Source organism: Pan paniscus, chromosome 11 (assembly GCF_029289425.2).
Source record: "Pan paniscus chromosome 11, NHGRI_mPanPan1-v2.0_pri, whole genome shotgun sequence".
Taxonomy (NCBI): domain Eukaryota; kingdom Metazoa; phylum Chordata; class Mammalia; order Primates; family Hominidae; genus Pan; species Pan paniscus.
In genome coordinates this window covers 23,416,257-23,428,904 of record NC_073260.2, presented here as the reverse complement: position 1 = coordinate 23,428,904, position 12,648 = coordinate 23,416,257, and the positions used below count along the sequence as shown (strand labels likewise).

Genomic DNA, 12,648 nt, shown 5'->3' with positions numbered 1-12,648 from the left:
GGCAGAGACACAACCAAAAAAGAGAATTTTAGACCAATATCCTTGATGAACATTGATGCAAAAATCCTCAATAAAATACTGGCAAACCGAATCCAGCAGCACATCAAAAAGCTTATCCACCATGATCAAGTGGGCTTCATCCCTGGGATGCAAGGCTGGTTCAATATACGCAAATCAATAAATGTAATCCAGCATATAAACAGAACCAAAGACAAAAACCACCTGATTATCTCAATAGATGCAGAAAAGGCCTTTGACAAAATTCAACAACCCTTCATGCTAAAAACTCTCAATAAATTAGGTATTGATGGGACATATCTCAAAATAATAAGAGCTATCTATGACAAACCCACAGCCAATATCATACTGAATGGGCAAAAACTGGAAGCATTCCCTTTGAAAATTGGCACAAGACAAGGATGCCCTCTCTCACCACTCCTATTCAACATAGTGTTGGAAGTTCTGGCCAGGGCAATTAGGCAGGAGAAGGAAATAAAGGGTATTCAATTAGGAAAAGAGGAAGTCAAATTGTCCCTGTTTGCAGACGACATGATTGGATATCAGAAAATCCCATTTGTCTCAGCCCAAAATCTCCTTAAGCTGATAAGCAACTTCAGCAAAGTCTCAGGATACAAAGTCAATGTGCAAAATCACAAGCATTCTTATACACCAATAACAGACAAACAGAGAGCCAAATCATGAGTGAACTCCCATTCACAATTGCTTCAAAGAGAATAAAATACCTAGGAATCCAACTTACAGGGGATGTGAAGGACCTCTTGAAGGAGAACTACAAACCACTGCTCAATGAAATAAAAGAGGATACAAACAAATGGAAGAACATTCCATGCTCATGGGTAGGAAGAATCAATATCATGAAAATGGCCATACTGCCCAAGGTAATTTATAGATTCAATGTCATCCCCATCAAGCTACCAATGACTTTCTTCACAGAATTGGAAAAAACTACTTTAAAGTTCACATGGAACCAAAAAAGAGCCCGCATCGCCAAGTCAACCCTAAGCCAAAAGAACAAAGCTGGAGGCCTCACGCTACCTGACTTCAAAGTATACTACAAGGCTACAGTAACCAAAACAGCATGGTACTGGTACCAAAACAGAGATATAGATCAATGGAATAGAACAGAGCCCTCAGAAATAATGCCGCATATCTACAGCTATCTGGTCTTTGACAAACCTGAGAAAAACAAGCAATGGGGAAAAGGATTCCCTATTTAATAAATGAATCTGTGAAGAATTTGAGAAAGCATGTGGAATGTAGTCCATATCCATAGACTATAGTCCAAAGTATTTAAAGACAGTTAATCTACTAGGAGTGATAATATTCCAATAAATCTATATCTGTTTTATAAAAAACCATTACATATTAGATAACATGCTAGCCTCCAAGGCAGCACAAAGGTAAAAATACATGGTTCTTCTCCTCAAAAAGTTTCATTAGCGTTAGGTAAGAATAATTAATGTCTGCCTTCACTCATTTACCTATTTGACCTATTTGTTGCATCAATTAATTCATTCCTTTATGCATTTAATAAATATTTACAAAATAGCTGCTAAGTGAAATGTGCTATCATCATGGCAGGAAAATATATGGTGAGTACCTACAGAAAATACCAATATCACCAATATCGTAGTATGGGAGGGTTGACACCTTAGCTTGCATACATTTTTCAATATCTAAGTCTTGAATAACTAAAATGCTTCCTATGGCAATGAAATGCAGTCATCTTAAGGTAGTAATCACTGTTAATATATGTGTAATTGGATAACCCTAATTCACTTTAGCTTGAAAAATCTGTGGCAGGGAATTGGTGGTAAGAGTTTTCTTTGGTTTGGCTGATTCAAATGAACCATTTTTGAATTTGGAGAATTTCGTAATCACTAGCCTGACTGGCCCACACTAGCAGTTTTCTGGATTTCTAGGAAAATCTCTGGTATGCGTCATAGTGAAGAAGTGTTCCAACAAAAAAAGGGGATAAATGAAGAATCATAATCATTTAGAAAGAATTCACCGAGAAATAGAGGTCTGTGTGGTGTAACTAAGAATTGCACAATGCTGTTGCAGGGCATGCGGGATGCATGACAGGTGGGGCTGCCTGCTCTTCCCCCTCGCCCTCCCGAGGCATCACGGTGAATCAATCTGAGTTCTCATTTCTTTAGAGCACAGTTGGATCACAGACTGAAAACAGACTACAGACATCCACTACCAGTTAATTAGAATTGGCATAAAAGATGTTATCTAGTTTCCATTCCTACTGCTGCCATTTGGATTTAAGAGTGTGGAGATTGGCCAGGCGTGGTGGCTCATGCCTGTAATCCCAGCACTTTAGGAGGCCGAGGTGGGTAGACCACCTGAGGTCAGGAGTTCAAGACCAGCCTGACCACAATGGTGAAACCCCATCTCTACTAAACACAAAAAATTAGCCAGGCCTGGTGGCAAGCACCTGTATTCCCAGCTACTTGGGAGACAGAGGCGGGAGAATCGCTTGAACCCGGGAGATGGAGGTTCCAGTGAGCCAAGACCATGCCATTGCACTCCAGCCTGGGCAACAAGAGTAAAATTCCGTCTTAAAACAAACAAACAAACAAACAAACAAAAAACAAAGTGTGGAGATTTTGAATTTAGGTCCAGTTCTACCAACCGGATATTTCCAGATATTTTCAACTGACTTAGTTTCTCTCGATATCAGCTCATTAGTCTTTCTAGTAGATTACCTATCTAACTAATGCCCCTGTGTGTTTATGAAGATCAGGGCAGAAAATAGGTGATTCAGCATTGAGGAAAGAAAGCAGGCAAAGGCTAACCTGCTCATGAATAACAGGGCTTTGTTTGACATGGTCCCTGACTTCCTCACTTCTGTGCCTTCTCTCCACTGGATGCCCCTGCCCACCTGCAATCTACCTTTTGGCCATTTTGAACTACTATCATTTTCCTGAACTTCTATTATTTTCCTTTCACTTTATCACTTATATGCTATAAAAAATGCTGTTTTCTTTGTCTGAATAAACATCTCCCTATTCTCACCTCTTTCTTCACCCCTTGCCAAATTCAGGACTACTTATCACTTGACTACACAATGTACTGAAATTCATTCTTTAGCTTTCATGGCCCGTCCTCTGACGTTCTCGTTGGTGGCATCAGTCTGGGTCATACCACACATACCACATCCTTCCACCACTCCCTGTAGTACCCTTATCTCAGCAAGAGCCTTTGACTGTATCTCTTTTGTAATACACATTTTATGTAATAAAATTACATGTTAGATTTTATGGAGCAAAGAATAATTTAAAAGAAATTCATAAAAAACAATGAAGGTTTGGTTATACATTTATCCCATTACCATTTACTAAGTCACTTCTGTATGCCATGAAATGGAAAAATTAAGAAGAAAATAGCACCACCTCTCCCATCAAAGTGTTCACAGCCTAGTAATAGAGACAGACTCAAAATATTTGACTTTAAAATAATGAGGAATTGGGTACTAATCATTTGTTCATATTAATGGGATACCTACAGACTTCATCTTTTCAGGCTGCTATGACAAAATATTAATAGCTTAAACTGGATAATTAATAATCAACAGATTTTGCTGCTTATATTTATGGAGGCTGGGAAGTCCAAGGTCAAGGCACTAGCAGATTCAGTGTCTGGTGAGGGCCTGTTCCTCTTAGATGGCACTTTCTGTATCCTCACATGGTGGAAGGGGCAAGATACCTTTCTTGAACCTTTTCTATAAGGGCACTAATCCCATTCATGAGGGCAGAGCCCTAAGGACTTAATAACTTCCCAAAAGGCCTCACCTCCTAATGCTATTGTATCATGTTGGATTCTAACATGAATTTTGCAGTTTGGGGGAGTCACGAACATTCAGACCATTGCAACTACTATATGCCTGGCACTGTTCTAGGCAGTGGGGTGTACAGGTAAGCAAAGCCAAGCCTCACACTCAGTGAGCTTCTATTACAGAGATTTCAGTGAGGGAAATCTGAAAAGCCATGAAGTTTACAGGAGGAAGAGCCTTATTCTGCCTGTGGTGGGAGTTTAGATCTGGCTTTTATGAGGATATGACATGTTCACTGCGCCCAGTAGAGCAAATGCAGTACTAACTCTTAAGGGTGAAGGAATGCTCATTTAACTATGGAGCATCTAATGCATGATGAATGTGGTTGTAGGCGCAGAGTTCCTGTCATGAAGTAGGTATTTGATAAATGTATCATATTTGGACCAATAACCCAAATCCAAAAATGAGTACTCATTTGAGGGTCCCTTCCCTCAAGGATCATGCAGTCCAGTGGAGAAGTTCATTCGCTCTCATTCACTCATAACAATATGGTGCATGAAAGGAGAAGCCAAGAGTGGACAGAATGGAAACTCTAAAACTCATATATTCCTCTCCTATCACCATCCTCCCAAACATCCGCTAGTCCCTCTGTTTCCTCCTCTGAAAACTTATACTCTTCTTGGGAGTTCTGAGTTGTCTGGTGTATCTGTTTCTTTTGCTGGGTGCTTCACCTTGGCTTCCTCCCAAATGCCTCCAGCAACTGTTTATTTTTATAAATGTTGTATACACAGGGCAGAAGATAGAGAAAGGGGTGAGCCAGAGTCATTTACGAAAGCACTTTGGCACTCTGCTCTGGAAATCATTTCCGCAGGAGGCTGCCCTGGACAGAGTGCACTTACTCTCAGACCTCCCATCCCCACTTCCAAGCAGAAGTCAATGCAATTTTTATTTACAGTCAGAAGCTCCATGAAATTCTGAGCCAAAAGGCTTCTTTCCTGAAAAGCTGGTAGTGGCCTCCAACATTCAGCTATCACCTTTAACAGGAACTCTGTTGTTTGCACCAAACAAATAACCAGACATCTGGGTCAGAAGCAGAATTAAGGACCTAATTTGTCTCCATCCATGGACATTTAATGGACACCTACTTGTGCAAATACTATCACAGCCACTGAGAACACAAGACATAGGATCCTAAAAGAGCAGGAAGAGGCTATCTTTTATTGATGACATATCATATATTGTCATGATTTACATACATAAAAAAGATACTATCATTCTGCTTTACAGATTGGGGAAAGGAGGAAAGAAGGAACGGGATGGAAGGGAAGAGGATGGAAGGGAAGGGAAGGGAAAGGAAGGGAAGGGAGTGGGAGAGGGAGAAAGGGAAGGGAAGGGAAGGGAAGGGAGTGGGAGAGGGAGAAATGGAAGGAGGGAGGAACAGAGGGAGGGAGGATTTGAGGTTCTGTAACTTGTATAAAACCCATAGCTGATGAATAAGCTTTCTACTCATTTTCTCTTCATCACTCTTAAATCACACTTTCACCTCCACTCTCCACCAAAATTGTTGTTATCAAGGTTATTATATATAAACCTAAGTATTATAATGATTGACACCCACATTGCTAAACACAAAAGTCAAACATCAATTCTCATCTTGGTTCGCTGATTAGCAACATATAATACAGTTGACTGCCTCCTTGTCCTTGAAATGCTTTCTTCACTTGGCATCTGAGACATCTTACATGATCTGCTGGTTTTCCTGGTGCTTCACCGCCAGCACTTTCTCAGTCTCTTTAGCTGGCTTCTGCTTCTCAGCATCATCTTCTGCTGTTGAAGTATCTCAGAACTCAGCTCTTGGACACCCTCTTTGCTTTATATACATTTACTCTCTTGGTGACCTCATTCCGTCTCATGCTTCAAATCCCACCTGCATACCAATAGCTCAAATTTCCTCTATTCTGTACCACTTATTTAAACTTCAGCTTGATATATACAACAGCATACTTGCTATCTCTCCTTGGGTGTCTCAAACTTATCATTTTCAAAATTGAAGTCCCCATTTTTCTCCATTAAACCTACTCCTCTGATGGACTCCCCAATCTCAGTTCATGGCAACTTCATCTTTCCCGTTGCTCGGAACAAAAAGCCTCTTTTGATTACACCCCACACCCAATCTGATGGCAAACTGGTTTGTGTTACCTCCCAAATACATCCTGGATCCAGCAATTTCTCATCATCTGCCCTGTGACCAGCCTGCTGCAACTCTCAGTCTTCTCTCACCCAGATTACTTCTTGGAGGCTCTTCCTTTGTATTTGCCCCATACAGCCTGGTCTTAACTCAGTCACCAGTGTGATCCTAATAAACCTGTTAGACTTGTGGTTCCAGAACTGACAGCTCTCCAAAGGCCTCTCATTTTATTCAGAGTAAAATCCAAAGACCTTAAAACAACTGACAGGACCATACTCCCTGTTCCCTCCCTGAACTCACCACTTATACCCCACCCCCATCCCTGCCACTCTGCTCTGGCCACACTAGCCTGCCTGCTGTCCCCTCTGTCTGAAATTCTGTCCACCAGAAACCTACACAGCTGATTTCCACATCTCCTTCAGGTCTTCACTCAGATGAGACTTTCTCAGCAAAGACCTACCTGACCCCTTTTCTTAAAATTAAAATCCTATCCCAACATTTATTTTCTGTTTCCCTCTCTTTTCTTTTTCTCCATAGCACTTACCTCCATCATGTATTCTGTATATCTTATTTATTTTGTATATTTTATCTCATTTCCCATACTAGAAAGTAAGCTCCTAAGGGCAACACTGGTCCTCTCCGCTGATATATATGTAACTAATCTAATAATACATAAATAATAAATATTAATTGACAGTGAATAATTGTGAGACATATATCTCACAGCACTTTAGAGAAGCATATGTCATGAGTATGGGACCTTCAATTAATATTGATTAAGTAAATAAATACAAACAAGAAAGAAAAAGAGAGGCATCACTGAGGCTTGGCATAAGCAAGGAGGGCTTTGTGAAGAAGAAAATAAAAATAATTTTTGAGTACTTACTGCATGCCAGATACTATGCTAAGTGTCTTAGAGCTATTATCTCATTAAACCCTCTTAATGACTCTGTGAAATAAGTTCATAAAATTATTGTGTCCATTTTACAGATTAGAAAACTGTTGTGTCAAAAGGCTAACTCACTTTCTAAAAATCAGTGCAACAATTTATATAAGAAGCCAGGAGCCAGACCTTTATCTCTCTGGTTGCCAACCATGGGGTACCATTTTAGAAATCACTTTTAGAGATGAAACTATCCTACTTGAAATTAAAGAGAGAAAAAAAATCAAAGACAGTTACATTTGAAAAGAACAATTAAGTGTTTATTAATATATTCTTTGTTTATTCAATAACTGTTATTATTAGTTCCTTATAGCAATTCTATTATACTGTGTGCTGTACCCATAGGACGGAAAAATGAATGAAACATTGCCTGCTCACAGTGAGCTTACAATCTAGCACAGCCTAGTTAGTGTAAAATTATCAGTATTTTAACAGCTTTGTGCTTTAAGAGCACAGAGGAGGGAGCAATTGATTTCCTTAGGGATGTAGTTATACAAAGAATATCTCAAAGACAGATGGCATCTAAACATAAGCCTACAGAATGGATTAAACCATTGCTAAATGCAGAAAGTGGTCTTCAGGCAGAGGCTGTAGTAAGAGTATGAAATCTACTCAAGGAAAAGAGCTTAGCAGGTAAAAATAAGGAGATGAAGATGCCTTAAGGGTGGTAGGAAGCCATTGCCACATTTAATCTAGGTTGTGGGTTGGTCAGATCTGTGCTTCATTGAGGTCACTCTGACAGCCATCAGGGAAGATGGATGGCAAGGGATAAAAAGGGAGACAGGATGCTGGGTTAGGGGCCTTGTGACATCTGGGAGAAAATCGTGAAAACAGTTGATATGATTAGGCTTTGCGTCCCCACTCAAATCTCATCTTTAATTGTAGTCCCCATAATCCCCACATGTCAAGGGAGAGACCAGGTGGAGGTAATTGAATTACAGGGGCAGTTTCCCCCATGCTGTTTTCATGATAATGAGTGAGTTATCGTGAGATCTGATGGTTTTATAAGTGTTTGATAGTTCTTCCTGCATTCATTCTTCTTCCTGCCACCTTGTGAGGAAGGTGCCTTGCTTTCCCTTTGCCTTCCGCTATGACTGTAAGTTTCCTGAGGCCTTCTCAGCCATGAAGAACTGTGAGTCAATTAAACCTCTTTCCTTTATAAATTACCAGTCTCAGCAGTTCTTTATAGCAGTGTGAAAACAGACTAATAGAAGTGCTAAGTTGGAAGAAGTGAGAATGATGACTCAGATATCCATGCTTAGAGAATTAATCAGTTATTCTCAAATTTGGATGTCCATTGAATGACCCAGGGAGCTTTAAACAACTCTGGGACCTCGCACACAGCCCAAACCAATTATATCAGAAATTTTGGGCATGGGGCAGAGTATCAATAGCTTGTAAGGCCCCACAGGTAATTCTAATGTGTAGCTAAGTTTCAGAATCACTGGTTTATGAATTACCGGGTCTGGATGACTAGCTGGCTATGACTGGGAAGGAAGGAGGACATAAAGATAGATTTTCTAGCTCACATGACCTGGGGAAATGCTATTGGTTTAAGGTCTTGTCTCTGGAATCAGAGTGGCTACAACAGGTGCTTGATGGTAGGCTTGGGCAAATGACATACTTCTTGCCTAGAAATAATAGTAAACTCACTGTATAGAATTACTGTGAGGATTAAATGAGATAATGCACATAAAACACATAGCATGGTGCCAGAAACATGAGTGCTCAAAATTTTTATTGTATAAATTAATTATGGTAGGCAAGAACAAGTCTACAGAAAAAAGTGTTTTTCAGATGAGTGATATTAAGTTTGGTTCTCAACATGTTGATTTTACAGTGTCTATAGGATATCTAGTAGTTGTTTGGAAATAATACTTGGTGTTCAAAAGGGAGTTCAATGCTAGAGGTACAAAATTGGTGTAGTTCAGTGGTATTGTTTAAATCACATAAATATATCATTCAGGGAGATGAGAAGGTGAAAGACTAGTATATCAGTTAGTTCTAATTGTTCTAAGCCTCAGGTGTCTTTGCTGTAGAGTGAAGATAATAGTATCATGTTTTACAGCATTTGTGTGGTAATTAAATGTGATGATGCAGGTAAAAAGCATTAAAAATATGAGGCATCCAGAGCGCAAGAAGCGAGATGAGAAGAAAGGGAAACAATTTTCAGAAAAGTAGTTGTCAAGGAATAAGAGTTTGAGACTTGAGGGAATGATCTTTCATCTTAAATATACAAAATAAATACTTTTGGGACTTGGTGTTCCCTTTGGTATTACGAACCCTTGAATTAAGGGGTATTTAGATAAGTATTAATTTATAGTCCAACTTTAAATGTGAGTTTCCTAGCACAGAAAACAAAGAGGGAAATGCAATTAGTTACATGATTAAAATACTACTTCCCAAGAAGAAACAGTTATTTGCCTGTTTTGAAGCTGGAAATCAGTTTTGTTCCTAGGTCCTAATTGAAGGAAAAATGTGCAATATAATGGTGCATACCCTCTTCAATATCTCTAAAAAGCTTTTAAAAATGAGCTTTATGAGGCTGCTTCTCATAAAGTCTCTCTGTTTAACGCTACCCCATAAATGCATATTTACTAGGGACCAAATGATAATATTGTTTAATAATACCATAATGATGAAATAAGCTACCATTTAGCGAGCATTTATTATGTGTCAAACACTGTGCAAAGTATCTTATTTACATTGTTCTTATGCATCACCAGAAGAAGAGAGAGGGCAAGTGTTATCCATATTTTCCATATGGAAAATCTGAGGTTCCATGAGACTAAATGACTGCTCAAGCTTAAACCACCAGTAAGTAGTATGGCCAAGATTTAAAACCAAGTCTACTCACCTTCAGGGCCTGTGCTTTTGATACTGCTCTGCTCTAGCATTTAACCTACTGTTTTGTAAACATGGTTTTTTTGTCTGTTTGTTTGTTTGTTTGGTTTTTGAGAAGGAGTCTCACCCTATCGCCCAGGTTGGAGTGCAGTGGTGTGATCTTGGCTCACTGCAACCTCTGCCTCCCGGGTTCAAGCAATTCTCCTTCCTCAGCCTCCCGAGTAGCTGGGATTACAGGCATGGGCCACCACGTCTGGCTAATTTTTTTTTTCTTTAGTAGAGATGGGGTTTCACCATGTTGGTCAGGCTGATCTTCTCCTGGACCTCCTGACCTTAAGATCCACCCGCCTCGGCCTCCCAAAGTGCTGGGATTACAGGCTAGAGCCACCACGCCCGGCCTTGTAAACATTGTTTTTAATGAGAGTGGTTGAGGTGGAAATCTACTGATTTTATTGATAAGGAAAAAGAGGCTCTGAGAGGTCGGAAGCTCTAGGATCCTGTGACTTTTTTGACAGCGGGTACCATATGCTGAGCCCCTTCCAGCTGCCATTTTATTACATTCTGCCCTGTCAGATATAATGTTGGTTGACATGAACACAGAACATAGGTTCTTATATTCCAGCTTTCTAATGGACAGAGGATATTTTCAAAAAAGTATGGAAAATGTCAAGCAGATGATTTAGTCATAACTCCTTACCTCTATGCTATCAAAAAAAAAAAAGATACTACTTTCTAGTTTTCTTTCTGAACAAAGTACTAGTTTTACTTTTTTTTTTTTTTTTTTTTTTGAGACAGAGTCTCGCTTTGTTGCCAGGCTGGAGTGCAGTGGCACAATCTCTTCTCACTGCAACCTCTGCCTCCTGAGTTCAAGCGATTCTCCTGCCTTAATTTCCCCAGAAGTTGGTACTACAGGCATGCGCCACCGCACCCAGCTAATTTTTGTATTTTTAGTAGAGATGGGTTTCAGCATGTTGGCCAGGATGGTCTTGATATCTTGACTTTATGATCCGCCAGCCTCGGCCTCCCAAAGTGCTGGGATTACAGGTGTGAGCCAACGTGCCCGGCCCAGTTTTACTTTGAAGATGAGTCAATGGCCAATGAGAGAAGACTGAGTGGAGGAGTCTTCACCCAGCCCATCAGTTCAGCAACACACAATAAGGGCACTTTCTAGCCAGGCACTTTCTAGTCAACCATCCAATGCTGTCTTGAATCATTTTCCCTTAGCTCTCACAATTTATATTCTCTGTCTCTCTTTGGCTACAAAGAAAATCCCCCCTGCACTTCAAACAGCAGAGCTCTGCCAAATACTCCACCCTCATCAATCTTCATTTAAATGCCAGCAACATGACCCTATGAATAAAGGTGGTGAGTTAATAAATCAGCATCTTTTTAAAGAATTTTCTTTTAACTGACACAGGGAATTGGAATGACCACCTTAGAGGAAGAGAAAGTGATGAAATATAGCAGATTGTTTAGACCTGAGGACAGCCCAGCTTCAAATCGGGGCCCTGCTCTTTACCAGCCCTGTGACCTAGAGCAAGTCCCTTACTGGATGAGTCTTGGGTTTTTGTTTTTGTTTTCTTCTTTGTAATAAGGGAAAATTAATTGCACTGTTTCCTATGGTAATTGAGAGTACTGTTGCCAGCAGGGGTGGGGGGTTGTGTTTTCATGTGGAAGATGCCTATAAACAAACACTTCTAGGTCCTCTCCACCTCTCAGATAACTTATTGGAACAAGGAGCTATATTCATAGCTCAGCACCATCTCTTTCCTCCTTGGAATCTTTCTGTCTTCACAGAAGCTTTGCCTGGGTGTGCCCTCTGCCATGCAATGAACCAGGCAGTAAAGGTCCTGGCCATGCCAGAGAGACCTGAGGACGTCCATGATTGCTGTGACCAAGTGGGCACATCTGACTAATTCCAGAAGAAACCCACTGCACATTTTATACAGCTCTTTCAGTAATAAAGTCAACATTTGGCTTTCTATCCACTCAACTCATTTGTGTAACTTGGTTATACAAATTCAGAACTTGAGAAGCTCCCTAAAATCCCAACAAGTTGTAGATCAAGTGATTAATACAATGCTCCTGGTGCTATTTGGAGGCATACTTTCAGATTCTCTTCCTTCTAATGTAAATTTTATGTGTCATTCTAATTGATGCACCTGCTTCCCATTATTAACAGTTAATAACTAATTATTAAGATTTTGTCTGGTACAAGGTTCTGTATATCAGACTGTGTACAATGTAGAGGTAAAAAAATAAAAATTTTTAAAAAATGGAGTCAACCTCACTTCCCGGGATTTATCAGGCTAGAGATGAGAAAAAGAAAAATGTATACATGTTTACACAAAGAGGTAGAAAAGAAATACAACACAAGAAAGAGTCAGGTGAACTGCTATGAAGGTTAGCACATAGCAAGTACAACTGTTTTTATTCAGTGAGGAAGCAATTTGTTTTTTTATTTTATTTTTATCATGAAATTGATATGAATAAGCTCCAACCCTTTTTTGGGCCTCTGGTTCTGCATCTGGAAATAGAGGAAGGCTATTGAATGGCATGGTCTATTAAGATCTTCCCTGGGCTGACATGCTGTGCTCCATTCTCTTCTATATCTCAGGGTATTGTAAAGACAGAAATCAGAAATGCAGGTTTAAGGTTCCTTGTTGGGACTAGGAGGCAGGGTGAGGAAGATCCCTGACTCCCAGGGCCCACCCTACCTCTGCAGAATTTCATTTTCCCCCAAGGCATCACCCAAAGAGATTCATGCACCTTCTTGAAGACATGCCACCACTCCCATCCTACTGAGTACTGTCTGCCCTTTGTCTTTAGCCAAAACTGAAACCAGTTTCAAAGGTAACAAGATCTGTCCCT

General features: G+C 40.0%; 1 long non-coding RNA gene across 1 annotated transcript in view; it reads right to left on the bottom strand.

Annotated features, from left to right (window-relative positions):
- The window catches only part of LOC130540473 (uncharacterized), a 37,019-nt gene extending 31,290 nt beyond the window's left edge, over window positions 1-5,729 (bottom strand). The window contains exon 1 of the long non-coding RNA XR_008954443.1: window positions 5,545-5,729. This is a non-coding gene — a long non-coding RNA (uncharacterized LOC130540473). The remainder of the gene's footprint in view (window positions 1-5,544) is intronic.
- Window positions 5,730-12,648: the final 6,919 nt, after the last annotated feature.